The sequence below is a fragment of the Bombus flavifrons genome, chromosome 11 (genome assembly GCF_040668555.2).
Source record: "Bombus flavifrons isolate JBK064 chromosome 11, iyBomFlav1_principal, whole genome shotgun sequence".
Classification (NCBI taxonomy): domain Eukaryota; kingdom Metazoa; phylum Arthropoda; class Insecta; order Hymenoptera; family Apidae; genus Bombus; species Bombus flavifrons.
The window spans coordinates 10,811,413-10,819,478 of record NC_138452.1 but is presented as its reverse complement, the minus strand read 5'-3'; the positions used below and the strand labels follow the sequence as shown (position 1 = coordinate 10,819,478).

Below are 8,066 nucleotides of genomic sequence, written 5' to 3'. Positions count from 1 at the left end.
AAACATATGAAAGGGTAAACAGAACGAAAACATACACGAGTTTGTTTACCATGCTCACGGCAACCAGTTTTCTACCACAAATTATATATTTTTCCGAAAATATGGTAGAACAAACTGACATAGATCGAACTGCGCGCACAAACCGTACATGTGCACAAACATGAACAAGTATTTATTGTTACTCGCTTTAACTAGCCGAGATGTACAAATATTCTCGAGCAGAAATGTATCGGAAATCGTTTACCAGCCATTTCGCGTGAAATCGTGTGCCATGCTTCTCCGTGTTTTCAGTCGCCTGCAAAATTTACATTTACTAAGTTTACGGTTCGCGGAGTATCCACACATTTTTAGTTTACTCTATCAATAACGCGAATTTGTAACAAATATTTCTAACGTAATGAATCAATCAAAGTATTAATGTATTAAAGTAAAGTAATAAATGTATTTATATACAGGGTGGTTAGTAACTGGTGATACAAGCGGTAAGAGGGTTCTTCTACGCTAAAAAAGAAGTCGAAAATATAGAATAAAAATTTTTTTCTTTTTCTTTTTAAATTTTTCCATCGAGACAACGATCTACAGTGAGATCCGTTATAACGAGACGTGATAAAGTGCACGCGTACCGAGCGAAAATTCAAAGTCGATTTTCTCGAAAACAAAGCCTCGAACGAAAAATTTTTATTCTATATTTTCGACTTCTTTTTTCGCGTAGAATCACCCCTTTTGCGCTTGCACCACCAGTTACCAACCACCCTGTATATCGCATAGAATATAGTTTTCTTAAGTGGTATTTCTTCTCCGTTCTTTGATAAAAACTCTAATTTTGAATCATTTCAAAATATTCAACATTCTATGCCAGCAAATTACTCGTTGATTAAACAATTGCGTTCAGAAAGAAATATATATATAAGGAAATGAAATTTGAAAGAAGAAAGTTACGCGAGCGTGTACGTCTCTAATAGAGCGCACAACGGCCTTCTTTGGTTGCTCTTTATCCGTTCATGCACAAAAGATCTTTCCTGCAAGGAACTGCGCGGCACAATACCCCTCGCTTCTACCCTTACTGCCGGAAGGGTAGTCGCGACAGCTTTCGAAGGCTCGTTTACGTCGATTAACCGAGCTGTTCTCGTTACAAGCCGTGATCCGCGAGATCGCCGGGACGTCGTCGTTGCCTCGTCCGGTTGCCACGAAGCTTATCGACAAGCTGTCTACCCGACACGACGGCCACGGGCAAGGAAGCGCCTTCGTCCAATTGATCAACGTTAACGGAAGGTCCGAGGTTTATGTTAAGGAGGCGAACCACCGACCTCGTTCAACCTCACCGACCCAAACGAGAAGCGCACACCATGCAGGCGCGTGTGACGGCTACGTCGCATCCGCCGACCTTTTTGTCACCGTACCTCTGCGGTTCTCTGGTCGCGTGCCGGACTATAATCCGTCTCTCTTCCGCTCACGGACGTTCCCCCTTTTTCCTACAATAAGATGGTCAGGTCGAACCTGTGTGCAAAGAAGGGTCAATCGAGGATTAACCTGTTTACCACAGAGGGATCATATAGGAAATGATACAGGTGCCTTGCGGGTTTTAGTGAAAACGAGAAGCTAACGATGTTGACGCCCTGTCAAGCGGGTGGGTGTTTGTTTCTTAATCCGTTTTTTTTATTTCTTTTTACTCGATCACTGATAGATTGCAAATATTTTTATAAATTCATGGTTCACGTTTGCCGAATATTAAAATGTTATGATTAAAATGTTATGTTTTAGCAAAGATTTTCCGTAATATACGTACATCATAAATACGAAATCTCCAACTTTCTATAAAGACTTTTCACGCACGTTTCCTGTCTACGTTTATCGGTTTACGGAAGAGGATCGTTAAGAAAGCGGAAGAAGATAAGATCAGGGAATCGATCATGCGGCATTGTGCTATCCGACTGAGATCAACTGCGTGCACCCTTGCAGGTGTCGCACAATTGCAAGGAAGGATTTCCAGGTGCAAGGACTCCAGCTATTCTATTTAATTCCAGGAATAACAGTATCCTGAGGCTACCAGCAGTACGCTTGGCCATCGACAGTATCTAAATTACAAGCGTAATTCCTGAGAGAGATAACGATCTGTGAAGCTACGAGGTCATCTCGTTAATCATTCTTGATAATTGTTCATGCTAGTTCTCTTTACTTGCAGCGTAAACCACTGTATGCTAAGAAAACTTTCGACCCTTGGTGTACTTCGTTCGTATCCTTTGCGAATATTCGCCGGATTATTAAAGAAGAAGAGGAAAAGAGAGGCTTGAAAATGGGATGGTCGACGATCTTTGTGTAAACAGGTGAGTTCTTAAACGCTTTATTTTCTTTAGCCTCATCTAGCGCTTCTGTTATCGCCTTTTCTTACAACCAGGAAGCACAAATCGTTGGAGTTTCCCTGGATAGTGAAAACTTAACGCTGTTCGGTGTACCGTGTTGACATAAAGTTTACGAGGGTCTGGTAAAATCGGTTTTATTGGTGTGCAGTTGGCCCTTTAGAAATCCCCTTGGCAGTAAAACAATTAAAACCTTACTCCCCCCGTCACCCGCAGCTGCACCTTAAGTACTACAAAGTTGAGGAAAGTAGACAGTTCGAATGCGGCTTAGGATTTTCCGAGAGATTAGAAAATATCGAAGTATAGAAGGATCGCAAAGGCGTATGAATCGTAAATCGACGAGTATACCTTGCTCAGCCTACCTAACAGAATTTCATGAACCTTGACAACTTGTTAATTGTACTGGTAATTTATTAAATTCCTTTGTAGATGTGTCGGTGTAAAGCAACGCTCCGACAAATTTGCGCAGTAAATTTGCCCAGGAAACGAAGATAAAATGAGAGTGAGCGATAGCTTACCGTCCAGTCGTGAAACGTGCGTAAATTAGAATTGCTTAATTTGCATGGTTATAGAGATAGCTGTTCCTCTTTCCAGAAGATATTTCGCAGGGAAACTGAATTTTCCGTTGACATTTTTATTACGGGAAAGTCGAGATTCGTGCACGCAATATCAAGATTTAGATCTTAATGGGGAGGTCGTAAGTTTAAAATAAGAGGCATTTTAGAAACACGAGATAACGTTGTCTTTTACAGATAAAAGAAGTAGTTACGTTTTCCAAAATTACTCGATGTATGAAGCAAGGTTCTACTTTCAGGGCAAATCATTTACTTTCCGAAAAATTACGTCGGCAATGCTCGTTTTCAAGTTTAAGTAATTATAGACGGTGATATATATTCTGCCACTAACATGAAGAATTTTTCAGAAATTGTCCATCGACGTACAAAATTTGACGCAACACGCCTTGTCAAGCTCATAGCAGACGGAATTGAACGAGAACTGTGCAGTAATCCCAGATGAACAGCTATATATTTTTCATGCGAACGAAATAACCGGTCGTTACCAATTTTCGAAGCACAAAAAGGGAATCTTTAATCCTCGGCTTGGCGAGCGATTTATTTTCATCATGGAATCGCATCGTCTCCGCGATCGAACGGCAGAGAAACGTTACGTTACGCTAACAAACGTTAATTTGTGCCCTCACGGTCGACGTATCGAATTATTGTAGCTTTCAAGAGATCTTCCCTTCCCGTTTCCCCCGTACACTTAGGCCAATCGTGAATCAAATCGCATTAGCCTCGCAGATGCATATTCATGGGAAACGTATGGCAGATTACACAGGTTTCGTTGCACCCCGCCTACCAAGAGGGGTGTTTTGCATCCCTTGAAAAAGGGTTCCAAGCATATTTATCGAGGCAAAACGACGTCGTAAACGTTCACGATATCGTCCTTCTCTCCTTTCGTTACTTTCACCCCCCTCCCCTCTCCTACTTTTATTCATACCGTCTTACGTTTTTCACGTTTCAATCTCTTTCTTTCTCTTTTTATCTTTTCGTCTTTTTTGCTCGCATACGTAGTCCCATTTATCGTACTTTGTCGTCGTTCGCGTTCCAACGGATGGAATTTGATCGACTTGCGAGACCCTCGAGCGTAACTCGTGACGAGACAACAAGCTTTTTCATTTCTTCGCGGGAGAAATCGTTTCTTCGTGATGGGACGTAACGGCTCCAGGGATCCTCGTGTTTGATACGGAATTTGACAGCACGGTAATCGTGCTATCAGACCGACAGACGGTGAAAGCGATGGGGAGGAATATGGACTTCGGAGCGTTGCGTTGGTTTTGTAATTTGATCGTGTACTACGGTGCTCTTCAGGATTTTCGAATGGTACTGTCGAAATCTCTCCGTCTGAAGAGACCAGGCACTTAGAAATTCATGGAATATAAATTTACAAGCTATCTTTATTAACGTGTTAACGCTATCAACTGCTTGTTTCTTAATTAGAAATTTGTGCGATCATATTTCGTACTATTAAAGTCGATACACGCAAGTGAATCGAGTAAGTCGATCTTAACTCTTCTATTATGTTGTCCAAAAATTTCTTTTCGTTTTATAAGCAAGTAGTAGATGCACGACATTTTTTGTTTTATATTATTTTATTCAATTATGTTTGATACATTTTATTCTATTACTACAAAATGGATCATACATAAATCTATAAAATAATATAAAATAAAAAATGTTGTGCATCTATTATTCCACTTACGAAACGAAAGAAACTTTTTTTTTTATATATAGTTGTTTACATTCACAATTTGTCCGATTTGGACATTTGGTAGAATTTTTAAAGAAACTTTTGGCACAACCTAACACGTTTCCCAAGTTCATTTTCCCATCTTACATTAAAACACGAAGATGGTATCCCGCTGGGGGTAGCCACACACATGATAATCAAACAATTAAAAAATTCTACCAAATGTCCAAATTGGACAAATTGTGAATGAAAAGAATTAAAAAAAAAATCTTACATTAATATATCCTTGTTATTTAAGGTATCTCAAGGTATGCTCGAGCGCGTCAAAAGATCAAAATGAAAAATTCTACGACACGAAACATATTCGTCGAATTCGCACAGGATCCTCGCAAAAGCATTATCCGATATTTCCGAAACCACGCACGGAATGTCTGCAACCCCCGAAATTAGTCACGGAAGCGTTTGCCTCGTCGCCACCGGGGAAAAGTTAGATTGTTCCCCCCGGAAGAATGGAAAAGAAGTCTGCGCGAGAAAAGGAATCAAGCGACGAGAAGAAAGAGATAGAAGGGGTCGGATGATTATCCGAAGTTCATCGGTCCTCTTCACGAACTCGTGAGCCTGCTAAGCCACGCATTAGAAACATCCAGGCGGAGTTATTCAGGTCGTGCGACTCGTTTTCTCCTGGTTCGCGCGCGCCGATTTCTCCATCGCACGCGTACGTGTACGTTGCTCTCTTCTCTGTATTTCAATCTGTCCGTGTCCGTAACTCTCTGCATGTGTGTGCGTGGTAAGTCTGATCGTGAATGCCGCTGGAGGATTATGGGGTGCGAGTGTGACGAGTTCTTCGAGGACCGTCCTTGTCCTCCGCCTTCTTCTTCTTCTTCTTCTTCTTCTTCTTCTTCCATTCCTTCTTTACACCTCGAGTCCTTACGATCGTCGGTTACGCGAATATTGTGTCACCGATGGGATTATCTCTGCTCCCTTTTTTCAGCACCGGCGACAGTACACACGATTTCTCATCGAACGCACGATGAGTCGCGCTATCCATTCAGAAACAGGAACAGCTTCGCGTCGTGCGATCGCTAGGAGTCAAACTTAGGGCGTTTCTTGTTCCGTATTTTAAAGGATGTTGGAGAAAAGAGAAAGCTGCGCAATTGATAAATTCTTGATGTTCTTCGTCGACATGTTTTATACATATTGACTTTACGGGACAATTTTTAGAATCGTTGATGGAACGTCTTCGTATTTATAGTTATGACGTCGAGTAGCTTCTTACGATGTTATAAGCCACGGGTAAAAAGTTGCGGAAAGATCGAAGAGAATAGAACGAAGATGTTCTTTGAAAGTACATGCGTTCACTGTAATTTAAGTAGCTTTCGTACGTGGGATAGAAGAAAGCGAGTGTAATTGAACGTAAATGAGTATAATTGAAAAATTAAAAAACGAATTGAACAATGACTAATTATCGAATAAAGAAATAGTTCTAATGGCAAATTGTATAAGGATATTCAATAGGATAATCACTGACAGGAAAATAGAATCAATAGAAAAAGCATCGACAATGTTTGGAAAAGATCGATTACCCAAGTTCTTTGTTATTAATATAAGATTAGAAAATCGAGGAAAGTAATAAATTTTTTTTTCTTAATACGTGTCTCCTAGAATTATTCGGAATTATAATAAATAATAATCAATAAAACATCTTTCAAGTCTTCACACCGATACAAACTTCTTCTAAATTCCTTTTGTTAAAAATTATTAGAAAACATTCGTCTTGTTAATCCAGTCAATAACTCAAACGCACGAATAAGAAATTACTTGGTCTACGAAACATGCATAAACAGAATAGAATAAACGGAGAAATCCATAAAGGATGAAAAAACAGAGTTTTAGGAGAGCCTTGGGTAGCTTCGGGGTATGTACCTTCGAACGGTGCCTGAAATAATATTTCGGCTAAAACAATAAAGATTTCGAAGGGACGCACGAACAATGGACTTGGCCGTCTACCTGCGGAATTTTCGTGAGGATTTCTAGTGTCCGAAACGAGAGACGAGCTTTCAGGGAAACGGTAATGCGATTAGTCGCGGGGTGTAAAGTAAGGTACATGCAGGCACCGTTTGTTCTTCGACGTAACTGTTAATTCCCTATGAATGTTATTTGTTCGGACGGGCATGCGCTTTCAGTAACTGCATTGTTTTACAGCCGTAGTATTAATATTATTTGCGAATTAAGGCTGAGCCAATCGACCATTTGCAAATAAATCGTTTCTCTGGATTTGCAAACTGTCAATCAGGTGCTCTATATGTTTCTACAGAAACAATTGTGCGTAAACTCATTACCTCTTAATCCTTAGAATTTTTTTTTTTTTTTTTTTATTTAGTTGTTTTCATTCACAATTTGTCCGATTTGGACATTTGGTAGAATTCCTTTGAGTTTGACAAAGGCTTGGCTATTTTCAATGAACTGTTGTATTTTCCTGCGCTATATGTTTATACAGAAACAATTGTGCGTAAACTCATTAAGTCTTAATTCTTTGGATTTGACAAAGGCTTGGTTATTTTCAATAAACTCTTGTACTTTCCAATTGTGGTTAAAATTAAACGACAAGAATTTTGACTATTATGTTCTTCTTTTGTAATCTTCCATATTAATTATCGTTATATATCACCTAGTATTAAGGTTTCGATTTAATCACATTTAAAATTCATTAATATTTTTTTTCTTAATATTAATATTCTTTTTCTTTCTTTTCATTTTCATTTTCTTTGTTCGCGACCTTAAAATACCTACAGTTATTTATTTATTTGCAAGTACTTTACAATCAATTCTCGCATTGAGAATTGTAGAAGTAAATATTACTTATTAGAAATATCTAGCTGAATCTAGTGCTTAGGTCTAACGGATAGTGTTTTCTTAGCCTGCGCATCTGGTCCGACGTATTAAGTAATTTAGTAATTAGGGGGTTTCGATGTTTGTTAAGTCTTTTGATGTATCTGTTACTACATTTTGTTATTTTTTCTTTGACTGTGGGTATCTTGAGGTCGTGATGTATTGTTTCGTTGGTAACATACCAGGGTGCATCTATAAGGGAAGGTACCTACGGTTAAAGAAGAAATATCCAAATTCAGTAATAGATATAACATAAGAATTAACAACCACTAAAACTCACTAGTTACTCAATTACTTGACACTATGGATCAAATCCGTAGACTAAAAAGACATTACCCTATAAATTTAAACATTAGATTCAGCTGGAACTATTATTCACGTTATAGTACCACACCAAAATAATTTACTTATAATTTTCAACGAAAATTGATTGTAAACTACTTCCAAATAAAAAAAAAATTTTTCTCTGTGATTTCTCGCTTTTCCCTGATTTTCGCTGGATCTTAACTTCAGCTGGAAGCATCGATAACCTCATGTCGTGCTCAAGTCCAGCCCGACATCGTAAATACT

The 8,066-nt window shown here is 39.0% G+C and overlaps 1 long non-coding RNA gene across 2 annotated transcripts; it reads left to right on the top strand.

Moving 5' to 3' along the window:
- Positions 1-840: 840 nt before the first annotated feature.
- On the top strand, positions 841-4,554 carry LOC138184796 (uncharacterized). 2 transcript variants are annotated; one of them, XR_011174412.1, is made up of 3 exons: positions 841-1,627; positions 1,762-2,114; positions 2,183-4,554. It is a non-coding gene; the product is annotated as an uncharacterized LOC138184796 (long non-coding RNA). The 2 variants fall into 2 exon arrangements; XR_011174413.1 differs by having other exon boundaries at positions 1,762-2,324; positions 3,280-4,554.
- The last annotated feature ends 3,512 nt before the right edge of the window (positions 4,555-8,066 follow it).